This window comes from Loxodonta africana, chromosome 3 (assembly GCF_030014295.1).
Source record: "Loxodonta africana isolate mLoxAfr1 chromosome 3, mLoxAfr1.hap2, whole genome shotgun sequence".
Classification (NCBI taxonomy): domain Eukaryota; kingdom Metazoa; phylum Chordata; class Mammalia; order Proboscidea; family Elephantidae; genus Loxodonta; species Loxodonta africana.
In genome coordinates, this window is record NC_087344.1 from 186,549,119 (window position 1) to 186,562,637 (window position 13,519).

At 43.6% G+C, this 13,519-nt stretch overlaps 1 protein-coding gene across 3 annotated transcripts in view; it reads right to left on the reverse strand.

The window, feature by feature from the left end:
- Positions 1-10,063, reverse strand: part of GATAD2B (GATA zinc finger domain containing 2B) — a 122,930-nt gene extending 112,867 nt beyond the window's left edge. For all 3 annotated transcript variants that reach the window (XM_064282619.1, XM_064282621.1, XM_064282620.1), the window contains exon 1: positions 9,921-10,063. The gene's annotated coding sequence lies outside the window, so the exon portion shown is untranslated. The remainder of the gene's footprint in view (positions 1-9,920) is intronic.
- Positions 10,064-13,519: the final 3,456 nt, after the last annotated feature.

The window sequence follows — 13,519 nt, forward strand, 5'->3', positions numbered from 1 at the left end:
ACTAAGTTTTACTTTTTCATAAAATTTTGTCATGCTGTATTTTACTTCCTCTGTAAATGTATCAGGTATTCAGCAAGCCAGAGCAGATGCTTAAATTTAGAAATTAAGACTGCCCAGATCCTAGCCTTGGTTACACTCTTCTGTGACATCTACCACTCTACCTTTGACAAAATTCAGGAATCTACAATTTAATATCAGACAGACTTTAAGGCTTGGCAGTAGAAAGTCATGCAACAATCAAAACAGTTCTTAGCAGGTGTGCCTACATTAGATAGATCTCAAAGAAAATTTTATACCAGTATTTAGGCCATATTCCCTTGAGTCCTCAAGATTTTTCAAAGATGCATTTGCTATTTCTAAGGTGTTCCTGCCCACTGCAAAACACAGCTGTAAAAGAACCTTTTTCAGTCATCCATACTCTTTGAAAGTTTTCAATTCAGTATTAATGCATTATGCAACATTCAACTGGGGAACAGCTCTCCAGGCAGAACGTAAAGAGTTACACATGCTAATAAAAACTGACAGTTAGCCCTTAGTACAATAAGAGACCCATATTCCAGTTTCCATTCATCTGGAAGAAAACGTCCGAATTTTAAATACTCCAAAAAAGTAAAACTTTCAAAGTCTCAGTGCAATCAACTGAAGAACTGAGCATTCTTCACTACCTGAACTATGAGAGAAGAATGGGATCAGAACAACATTCATGCGTTAATTTATTCATAGACACTACAGACCCTGTGCGCGGACAGTGTCATGCCATTCACATAGAACTCCTGCAGAACCCAATGGCTCAATACTCCAAGGGTCTTCTAGCCAACCTGTCCATGCAGTAGCAACACACATAACCAACTGCTTCAATCCCTTTCATAGCAACACATATCAATCTAGCCATATAAATGTTAAAGAGTAACTAAGAAACTACCCCTGCCCCCAAAAGATGTTACCCTATTGGGGAAATCTTTTTAAGGTTCTCCCGGTAGCTCGTACTGCTAGATAAATTTTGGAATTCAGGGGTGAACACCATTCTAGCAACTCTAGGTCTTTAAACAGTACAGGACAAATTACTCAAAGTTTTGTTTTAATTTCAAGACCAACATTATCACCTTAAAGGACTGAAAAATCAAAAGTACTGATGCTCCTTCTCCCCCCAATCCTCATGTAGGTCTGTATACTTCAAAGAAGAGAGAGAATACTGGACTTCATAGCTTTGAGTATGATACTACCACCTTCACAGAAAGGAAGAGTTTTTTGCTCCTGACTCACTCACAAAGTTGAAACCTTACTCTCCTGGTTCTAGCCTGTTAGATGAAAGAAGGTGGGACAGCAGCTCAGTTACAGCTATACTCCTGGGAACTCACTGAAGGTACAGGCCAAGCTAGTTTAGCTGTGCCACTTGCCTGAGAAGATTCACAGGGGGAAAAAAATGGCAGCCCCCATACCACTGAAGTTTCTAAGAAAAAATATCTGGCCTAATGCCACTATACCAGTTCTCTGGAAAACCAGCAGTCAGCTCCCTCATTCCAGAGTGGCAACTTTAAAAAATTCAACTCATAAAGGAACTGCAGGAAAGTAGACTAGCAAAGCGCAATATTCTCAAAGAAATCACTGAGATTCCCAACACCCTAAGATGCTCTTTCATGGTCAAATTTTGAGAAGCTCTGCATCCTTTAGCTATTCTCTTACCACTCCCATTGTACATGTATATTTAGACACCCAGGGATCTAGGAAGTCATGCTATAAAAGAAATCTGCTTTAACTTAATTTAACCCAGAATTTTTCAAAATCTTATTTGATAACATAACTTTTTTTTACATGAGGTCTATTAATACTGAAGAGAACTATTATTTTAAAAAGGCAAAACAAAACTCTATGGGAAATGCTAACAAAATGTTAAGATCACAACTTCTGGAGTCAGAAAGATGTAAGAATAATTCAGATTCACCACCTTTTTTAATCTATGAGATTCCAGCAAAATGACAACCTCTCTGGGAATCCATTTTCTTATCTGTAAAATGCCTGTATCTCCCTCACAGAGTTTCTGTAAGAATTAAAATAGTACAAACCCTTACACAAAGGAAGTGCTCTATAAATGAATTTACATTTACATTTTAAAAATTCCTTCTAAGATCTAAAAGTTGCAAAAATGCAAACTTTTTTTAAATTTAAATAAAAAAAAACTATAGAATTCAAGACTGAGGAATTCTTGATAAATGTAACTTCCCAGGGCTTTGCAACTTTTTTCATCCGCTAGAACATAGAGGAAGCCTTTAAATTTGCCACATTTAAGACAATATGCTACACTTACTGATAAACATGGATACAAACACAACTTACATTACGAAAGTATACTTAAAGCTTCACTGATAAAAAAAGGGCCCCACACCACTACGTACAAGAAAAAAAGGGAGTCAAGAGCTGTAAAGAAAGTTCAGCTTGTGTGTCAGCACATAATAACAATTATACAGTGCTTTACAAAGGGTTTGGTTTTTTTTTTTTTATTACAGTTGATAAAGCACCTTTAGATGCATAATCTCATTTGATTCACACAGAAACCTACTGAAATAGATAAGCAGCCACAGATCCTCATTTCTAAAATGAGGAAACTAAGGCTCAAGACTTCAAGTGACTTAACCAAGTCCACACAGATGTTAAGTGGCACAGCAGGACTCAAACCTTGTTCTTCTGCCTCTAGAACACATCAGAAGAGGCATCTTCTAAACTTACGCAGCATTTTCTCAACTCACAGGATTATTCTCTTATTCAGCAAATATTTCTGAGCATCCTTTAGGTGACAGGCATCATGCTAGGCACTGGAGACACAACAGTAAAAACACATGGTATCTTTCCCTTTAAAGATGCTTACAGACTACTAGAGAAAAACAGTATTTATAAAGAATAGTAATGTCAAAGAAGGTATATTTAGCTTCTTTGGGGAAGTCAGGGAAGGCTTTCCAAAGTAAGCAGCATTTGAGATGAGATGTGGAAGCTGACATGGGAATTACAAGAACTGTATTTGCTGACACAAAAGCTGTAAGGGAGAGTAAGAAAACAAGGGTCAAGGTCATAAAAGGGCCTGGGGTACTATGCAAAGTTTAAATTTTACTTTTTAATGATTGGAAACCATTGAATAATTTTGAGAAGGAGCAGCAGAATAATCAGATCTCTGTCAGATCATTTTGAAGACAATATGATAGAGTTTAAAAGTAGACAAGACTAAAAACAGAGAAAACTTTAAGAGTTCAACGCAATATTCCAAATAAAGAGTTGCTGTGGGCCTGAATTAGACTGGCAGTGGAGTACAGAAATATTTAGAAAATAATGGATAAGGAAGAGGGAACTGACAATGATACTCGCATTTCTGGCTTACATGACTCAATGAATGGGAGTGTCACGAAAATAAAAAATATTGAAAGGGGGCCAGATAATGTTAGAAATGCTGAGTTTGAGGTACCAGAGGGATACAGAGGTAGCTATGTCTGTACGTAGTAGACAACTGGAAACAAGGGTTTGGAGTTTTAGGAGAGGTGTGATAATATATGTGAATATACGTAAAAATGTTTTTTCAATTATCAAGTACCAGCTACCATTTCAATAGGAAAGCAATTCTTTTATCAATTTACAATGCTTTAGAGTTCACAAAGCATTTACGATACCCTGTTATCGGCTTCTGTTAAGTTCACAGCCAAGAAAACCCTACAAAGCAGTTCTACTCTGGTTTGTGGGGCTGCCATGAATCTGAATCAACTCGACAATGACGGTTTTTGGGTTTTTTGTTTTTTTTTTTTTGCTGTTGTCACATTTCATAGCTTCGTTATAAACAAAAGAACGCTGGTGGCGCACTGGTTAAAACTCTCAGCTGCTAACCAAAAGGTCAGCAGTTCGAACCCACCAGCGGCTCCACAAGAGCAAGCTGTGGCAGTCTACTTCTGCAAAGATTTACAGCCTTGGAAACCCTACGAGGCAGTTCTACTCAGTCCTATAGTGTCACTATGAGTCAGAATCAACTTGATGGCGGTGGATTTTTCGCTGGTTATAAACGAACATTAAGTTACAAAAACAGGTTATTATTTTTCCCATCCGATCTACAAATACTTATTGACTGTTAACATATACCAGACACTGTACGAGGCACTAAGCAAAATACCACCACCACCGAGAAAATCCATGCCCTTACTGACTTTGTATCATAGAATGGAACCAATAAGCATACAGTAAGTATGTTAGAAAGTTTTAAGTGCTATGGAAAAGAAAATAGATCAGGGAAGGAGGATTAGGAGGGATGGGTGGGGGTGCAATTTTAAGTAGGGTTAGGATAAGGCCTTGTTGAAAAGATGGTAAGTAAGCAAAGACTTGAAGAGATGAAGGAATTAGCCATTTGTATTATGGGGGCCTGGTGGCAAAGTAGTTAAGAGTTTCAGCTGCTAAGGGCGGGGGTTTGGGGACCATGCTTTCAGGTGACACCTAAGTCAACAGGCATAATAAAATCTATTAAGAAAACATTCTGCATCCCACTTCAGAGAGTGGCACCCGGGGTCTTAAACACTAGCAAGCGGCCACCTAAGATGCATCAATTGGTCTCAACCCACCTGGATCAAGGGAGAATGAAGAACACCAAGGACACCAGGTAACTAACGAGCCCAAGAGACAGAAAGGGCCATATAAACCAGAGACTACGTCAGCCTGAGACCAGAAGAGCTAGATGGTACCCGGCTACAACCAATGACTGCCCTGACAGGGAACACAACAGAGAGCCCCTGAGGGAACAGAAGAGCAGTGGGATGCAGACCCCAAATTCTCATAACAAGACCAGACTTAATGGTCTGACTGAGACTAGCAAGACCATGGAGGTCATGGCCCCCAGACCTTCTGTTGGCCCAGTACAGGAACCATTCCCAAAGCCAACTCTTCAGACAGGGATTGGACTGGACAATGGGTTGGAGAGGGATGCTGGTGAGGAGTGAGCTTCCCGCATCAGGTGGACACTTGAGACTACGTTGGCATCTCCTGCCCGGAGGGGAGATGAGATGGTAGAGGGAGTTAGAAGCTAATGAAATAGACACAAAAAGAGTGTGTAAAGGGAGGGAGCAGGTTGTCTCATTAGGGGGAGACCAATTGGGAGTATGTAGCAAGGTGTATGTAAGTTTTTGTGTGAGAGGCTGAGTTGATTTGTAAATTTTCACTTAAAGCACAATAAAAATTAAAAAAAATAAAATAAAGTTTCAGCTGCTAACTGGAAAGTTGGCAGTTCAATTCACCAGTTCCTCCTTGGCAACACTACGGGGCAGTTCTACTCTGTCCTACAGAGTCACCATTAGTCAGGATCGACGCAATGGCAAGGTGTTTGGTTTTTTTTTTTTTTTTGGTCTGTTTATTATGGGAGGGAGGAGCTATTGTCCCACTAGACGGATTAAAAAAAAAAAAATCAAACCCACTGCTGTCAAGACAATTCTGACTCAGCCCCACAGGTTTTCTAAGGAGCGGCTGGTGAATTTGAACTGCTGACCCTTCAATTAGCAGCAAAACACTTAACCACTGTGCCACCAGGGCTCCTACTAGAGGCATAGCTAGTGCAAAGGTCCTAAGGTAAAGTGTGACTGGTGTTTTCACATAACAAGCCAGTGTAGCAGAATCGAGTGAGCAAAAAGAAGGATGTGAGAAATAGGAATTCAAAAAACTTAGGAATCTTCACCAAAGTCATATACCTAAGTAAGTGGTAAAGCTAGGATTTGACCCAAGACTCTCTACACCTGCGTTCCACTATTCCAATCTGCCATGTATTAGCCCATCTGCTCCCCTCCAGGAAGTCTAAATTTAAATACTCTCAAAAAGCTAACTTTATAAATACCTTCTGGATAAGGGATGCACAGCCCTCCAGTTAACATTTCCGACCAACGGGAATTTAATAATCCTCATGTCTCATCTAAATCCTACTAACATTTCAGTCTCTAATTTGGGAGATCACAAATTCCATCCTCCCCTGAAAATGAGACAAAATCTAGAAAGCTTTGATCAGAGAGCATAAAACATGACTTTCAGGTTCAAGTAACAGTAACGTGAATTATTTTTAAAGTGCATACTAGCCAAGAGTGAAAAACGAAAGAATGACTCGGGAATGTGGAAGCATCGTCATTTTCCTTAGTAGTCTGCCATTTAGTATTAACAATTACGTTCACATGTTGTCAAAGGAGCTTTGACTTTTCTGCAATTACTGTGACTCTCTGAGGCCTGGGATTTTACCATTTCATTTGTTTCAAAAACAGCAAATATGTTCTTATTCATTTGTTGCTTTCAGTACCATTAACTCAAAAAACAAACAAAAAAACCAGTGGCTGTTGACTCATGAGGACCCCATAACCCAAACTCTTGATGAATTCTTGCTAGCTGGTGGCAACTTAAGTCAAAGGTTACGGAATTTTGAGGGACACATCAAACACTACCAAGCCACCATCTAAGATGTATCTCAGATAGAAAGGTTAAGCCCGGATGACCCTGGGCTTACACCTCCCCTGTTGGATGAACTCTAAACTGTATGGTAACACTTCACGTATCCGCAAGGGAGACAGTAAAAGATGGAAAATGAGGAAGAGTCAATTCCGAATGACTTATTCTTCGTAGGCTTTCCTCACTACTACGTAAAGACAGAAGGTTCCCTGCTTTTACGGATTCTGGAGCCAACAAAATCCCTAACCAGTACCTACAGAAAAAGCTTCACAGAGGTAACTGAGGACGAAATTAAGGTCTCAAACTGTCTTACTAACATGGCTAATAGAAGCCCCCCTCTCCCCAAAAAGTCAGTCCTTTTCAACAGAAAACTGAACTTCCTTAATGTATCTTTTTCCAGGATTAGCCAACCCAGGAGAACTGCAACTTTGTGTGGCATTGTCTGATAGGTTGGATTTTTCCCAAGCAAGAGGTGGACAGCTTTACACCAGCACTAGATTTATTGTCAATCTGGGTGTGTGTCCTTTTTTTTTTCCCTTTTCCCTCCAAACTGCCTCAGAAAATGCCTGGCTATTGTGCCTTGGTATGTAATGATGCAGGGCTTCAAGCACTGCTAAGGGTCTGGAAAACAAAATCCCTTGGTTCCAGTTATGGCTCAAATCTTACGATTTTAGTTTTAATCAACCAAAGCTGGTTTGGCTTTTCTCAATGAGCCAAGCAACATGAGCCTTCTGAGGTGAGTGCTGAGGGGATGCTTGTCAGCATGACTCCCAATGGGCTGGCTAACATGGAATATGCTCCAGCATCTAAAAACCAGGACAGCACAGCTGCTGTTCCCCTACACATGCACCTCCAGTTTGGTGGGTGGGAGAAACAAGAAAGAAAGAATCAGTAAATTGAAACTAGAAGATTCCCTGATTAAAGGTAGGATGAGTCAGAGAGGTCCCGGCCTGTAATTAGGATACTATTAATGATACATTGACACCTCTTCTACCCTGCTGTTCTCTAACTCAACCAACCTGGAGGTCTGCCCTGACCCAGCCCAGCATTTGGGCAGACAAAAAAAAAAAAGTGCGGGGGGGGGGTGCATTTGCCAAAAAGGGTAGCACCTGGGCTCTTGAACAGAGTTTAAGACTGTGAGGTTCTAAATAAATTATCCACACCTCTTTCCCCCACCACCCTGTGGCCCTATGCTAAACACAGCAGTAAGGAGTTACCCCCACAGTTAAGATTTGAAGAGCTGATCAGAGAACCTGGTTAACATTGTTCTTAGACAATATCTGAACGCGCCTCTATTCAGATCCTATTCCGATCGGCTCTAAACAGGAAGTTAATAGACACCACACACAGTCAGAGAAGGCAAACCACACTGTCATAAAGATGGATGCTGCTGTCTGCTACAAATCACTCTCATCTCATCGAAAATGTTCTCAAGTAAGGAATAATACACGGGACAGAAGTCTATAAGTCTCACCTTGCCTTAAACTGGGTCACTCAGCCTACAAGTCCAGCCTTCTGATTCCTGCTAATTAATACTCATGTATCTCATTCTTTACCATGATGACTATCACTGCAATTAAACTAAAAACTATAGAGTAATCCTCTAAAAACTGAAGACAGCCCTACAGTTCAGTATTCTCATTAACTGATCATACAACTTATCCACTTGAAAAGCCTAAAAAACGACTATCCTCAATAAAACCTTTCCCAAAACAGCCAAGGACTGGATATCAGTCACACATACACAAAAAGCAGCAGCACTTCCAACAGGTGAGGTCTTTCCCTCAAAATATACTGAGCCTCTCCATAGCACCACCTTAGCCTCTCCAGAAGCAACCTCCCTCCCAACAAAGTACCATGAGAAATGCTATTCTAGGACAATATCTTATCAAGTCTGCTCCAGCACCAAAATATGAATTCAAGTGGTTATCAGACTTCACGGAGGAGTTTAGGTCAATATGTCAAAGAAAGAGCAATAAGGTTGGCTCTGGATTCCCAAACACGTTAATACTTAACACCATGCTACTACCAGAAAACAGAGGGCACCTGCACTGGGAGGTGAACTAAAGGGCTGAGAACAGTGGTGGAAGAAAAGATTACTCTTCACTTTCTACCACACGCATGCATCATCTATTCAAAAAAAAAAAAAAAAATTTTTTTTTTTTTTTAAGAAAACAGCTTTTTAAACTACAAAAGCATCTACTCTTCTCCGTCACAGATCTGTTAAGCCTGCTGCTACTCCAGCCGCGGCAAGTCCAAATCTCTCTGTTGCAGTCTGGCCTGAAAGCATTGCTCTTTTCCTGTGCTGACAAGTATTAAGTATCTCCCATCTCTCTCACAGGCACACAAAAGCCCTCCAAATAATCCTTCATCAGAAATGTGAAAACTGGTTCGCCAGCGGACAGCAGACGAAAAGGCTGGTAGCTCAGTTAGTGTCCACATGCCACCCACCATCACTCCAGCTCCACCTCAGTGTCAGCCCTAGGAACTAACATTTTGGGTTTGGAGGGAAGTTGATGGTAGGAAAGAGTCCAAAGCGGCTACCACACCTTCAGGATGGGGAAAAGCTGCCTCGGCCCAGCGAACGGCACCCAAACCTCTGCGCTCTCAGGAGGAGCTAGCTCTTCAGTGTAATTGAGAGCACGGAAGCAAAAAGTACTCTAAGTCCCGGCTCGGTTAGGGAAGGGCAAGTTCGAGCTCCATGGACCCTCGGGCACTGAACTGGGAGCCAGACCCAGCGCGTCCCAGAAGCCAGTTGAGGAATGGAGTGGTTTCGTCGTAAAAGAAGGTAAGTACCCACACAGGCTGAGACAATTCCCTTCCCCTATGGGAGGGCGAGGGAACAGTGGACAACGAAATAAAGGGTAAGGCTCTGCGCTCTTGATCTCTTTCCCTAAATAAAGATAATTACCCCGCGCTTTCTTCACCCTAAGGATTCCCCCATCAGTCCCGTTCGCCGGCAAACACGAGACTGAGAGAAGGGAGCGGCCCCCGCACCCAGAGGGCACCACTGGGGGTGGAGAGAGTTAAAAAAAAAGGGGGGGGGGCCGCGCGCTTGAGAGGCAAGGAGGGGAGCATGGCGGGCATGAGGCAGTGAGTGAAAGAGGGGATGGCGGGGGAAACGGGGCGCGAGGAAGGGGAGAAAGAGTAAAAGGAGAAGAAATGAAGGGACACGAACCAGGGGCGCGCGAGGCCGAAGTGAAAGACCGGGGAGCGCGCGCGGAGGGGGGAGGGGATGAGGTGAAGGGGGAGCGCGAGGCGGGGGCGCGCGGTGCCGAGATGGGGGGAGGGGGACGCAAGGCGGGGGCGCGCGGGCGGGCGGGCGTCGGCTCGCGGGCGCTTCCCCTCCCCCCGCCCCTCCACCTTTCCCTTCCCCCACCTCCGCCACCGCCGCCTCTTCCCAGCCTCCCTCCCTTCCTCCCTCCTCACCGCCCCCGGGCGGGCGGGCGGCCAGGCTGGCCTAGGCCAAAGCTCCTCACCTGGCGGTGGCGGTGTAACTCCCGGCTAGCTCGCCTCCTCAGGAGGCGGCGGAGGCGTCGAAAAAGGAAGAGGCGACGGCACAGTGGGCTCCGGACCCCGCTGACTGAACCGGGAACAGGGGTGGGGGAGGGGGGGCGGGCCGGACCGGGGCAGGCGGGCGGAGCAGACACTGCGGTACAGACGGGGGCAGCGGCGGCGGCGGCGGCTGCACCGGCGGCGGCGGCACCACACAAACAAGGACGCTGATTGGGCAGCTGCCAAGCGCCTCGGCTCCGCCTTCCCCACACGCCACGACGCCCATTGGGCGACCTAAGCCGGCCTCCCCGCCCTCTTCTTCGCAGCCATACCAATGGAAGGAGGGATGCCTAGACTACACCCCACCCTTGAAAAATGAGTGGCTGAAGAAGTGATGATTGGCGTACTTAACACCCAGTCCTAAACGGAGGAGGGGGATGGTCTAGCGGGGGCGCGTTAATGGGTACCTCGGCCAGTCCCAGACACATCCGGGTCTTCAGCAGCCCATTAAGTGTCGGGGGTCAAAAAATCGCTTCAGGCTGCAACTTTACCTTAGAGACGTTTTGGTCCCCAGGCAGCCGCCGTACACCAGTCTCCCCAAACCGGGATTTCCCTCTGGCCCGCTTGTGTTTTTCCAATTCTAGTGATGGAGACTGGCGAACTGCGTTGGGTTCTGCGATGGGTGGTGTTTCATCGCGACAGAATCCAAGAATTTCACGATAGAACTAGCTTTAGGCTCTTGGGCCTAGCTGTCTATTTGGGGCGTGGCCTGTCTCTCTGCCAAAGGCCTTGAGCTTCCTGGTCTTCGTACCTCCTCTGCTCGGTCCTGTCGTGACTAAACCACGACAGCAGAAAAAAAAAAGGCAGCTACACAAATTAATGAGGAATTATGCAGTGCAGAGGCCTTGCAGCCTTCTCTCAGGATCTCCTGGTCTGGTTAGGCTCCAAGTCAGAAAAACAGCCTTCCACCCTACCGAAGCCACCCAATCAACCTGAGACCCAACTTCCCTTGCTAGCCTCCCTACTTCCCCGAAACAGGCCAGCCTAAACTCTTAACGTTTCTCCAGCATAAACCACAAAGTATTGTTTCTGAGCACCTTGAAGATAGGAACCAAGTATCAGAGCTACTGTGTGTCGTGTTGAGGTAATAGTAATAGCTAACGGTCTGGGATAGAGGCTGTGTGCCAGGCACTGTGCTAAGAGGTTTACATAGATTATTTATTCCTCATGAGGCTGTAGGGTAAATCTGTTGCCCCCATTTTACAGGTGAAGAAAATAAGGCACAAATGAAATGACTTGCCCAAAGTTACACATGAAAAGTAGGAGAGCTGAAATTTCCGAGTAAATTAGGAAACAGGCTCAGAGAGTTTAAAGTAGCTTGCCAAAGGTCAAATAGCTAGTTAGTGACCAACCTGTGGTTAGAACCCAGAGATAATTGGTTCCAGAGGCACTAGAACATGTTTTTCAAATCATTTAGAAGTCAAACTGTGCCATGGAAATGAAATGTAAGGGAGGACATGGCCACATAAAGACATAGGTAGACCAAACACACACAGACATACACGAGTTCTTATTTCAAATGGGTAAAAACTTTGTTTCCATTCTAGTACAGTGTTGAGGTAAAGAACATGGTGTCTGCAGTCAGACTGCCTGGATTTGAATACTGGTTCTACCTCTTAACCAGTTGTGTTATTTGGAGTCAAGTTACTTAATACTTAACTTCTGTTATCTATGCCCTTCCATGAAATGGAAATAATAGTACCTAGCTCATAGGGCAATTGTGAGGATTCATAAAACATTACATTTAAAATGCTTAGGGCAATGGTAAGTATTCAGTAAAGATAATAGTAACCAGTATAAGAATTTTCTTCACTTTTCCGTCAATTTCATCCTTTTAGCTCCAAATCTAGCTTCTGTTGGTATTCTATCCATGGTAACAGGTTCTGCACTGAAAATTATTTCTCTGCTAACCCCGTCATTTTACTACTTTCACTGACTCCCCTCAGTCATGGAACACACATTATTTGAGCACCTAATATGTTATCAGGCATTCCTCCATGTGCAGGGGATGTTGTTGTTAGGTGTTGTCAAGTTGGTTCCAACTCATAGCAACCATATGCACAACAGAACGAAACACTGCCCAGTCCTGCGCCATCCTTACAATCATTGCTATGCTTGAGCCCATTGTTGCAGCCACTGTGTCAGTCCACCCTGTTGAGGGTCTTCCTCTTTTCCACTGATGCTGTACTTTACCAAGCATGATGTCCTTCTCCAAGAACTGATCCCTCCTAACAACATGTCGGAAGTATGTGAGACACAGTCTTGCCAACCTTGCTTCTAAGGACCATTCTGGTTGTATTCCTTCCAAGACAGATTTGTTCATTCTTTTGGCAGTTCATGGTATGTTCAATATTCCTTGCCAACACCACAATTCAAAGTCGTCAGTTCTTCGGTCTTCCTTATTCACTGTCCAGTTTTCACATGCATATGATGTGATTGAAAATACCATGACTTGGGTCAGGCGCACCTTAGTCTTCGAGGTGATATCTTTGCTGTTCAACACTTTAAAAGAGGTCCTCTGCAGCAGATTTGCCTAATGCAATGTGTCTTTTGATTTCTTGACTGCTGCTTCTGTGGTTGTTGATTGTGGAACCAAGTAAAATGAAATCCTTGATGACTTCAATCTTTTCTCCATTTATCATGATGTTGCTTATTGGCCCAGTTGTGAGGAGTTTTGTTTTCTTTATGTTGAGGTGTAATCCATACTGAAGGCCGTTCTGGGGATACAACAGTGAATGAGACAAAATCTTTGCCTTCATGGAGGGTACATTCCTCTTCCCCTGACCTACTACTTTGTCCATCATCAGTCCAATGAGTTCTCTGTGGTCTGAAGGACTATTCTTCTAGGAGTGCTAGGAGACATGAGAAACAGTGGTGAAAGATGCCAGCCTGAGGAAAATACCAGTGAGGTCTGAGCAAGTGCCTCTTTCAACAAAATTTAAATTAGGCCATGGAGTGATTAAGCTCTAAGAAAGACAAGTAAGTGAGGCCAGTATTGTTGTGGACATGAACTTTGCCTTATGCAGACTGTTTTTTTTTTTTTAAGCTAATGTTTATAGAATGTGCTTAGCACTTCACATGGATTATTTAATCTTTAAACGACCCCCAGTTTGCAGATGAGAAAGAACTGAGGCACAGCAGTTAAGCAACTTGTCTAATATAAAATTAGTGAGAGAGATAAGATTTGACCCAAACTGATCACACTGAAGCCTATACACTCTAAAATCTAAGAAATTGGGCCAAGTAATTTGGTTGTATCCTTCCCTTCGTACAACTCCCTAGACCACAGGACAGAGAGATGCCTGTACTTAGCTCTTGGAATTTCCAGATATTATAAAAAAAAAAAAAAAAAAATTTTTTTTTCTATCATGGTTTTGTTTTGTTTTGTTATCATGGTTAAAGGCGCTCTGGTGGCACAGTGCTAAGCACTTGGCCACTAACTGAAAGGTCAGTGGTTCAAACCTACCAGCTGCTCCATGGGAAAAAGATGTGGCAGTCTGCTTCTGTAAAGACTACAGCCTTG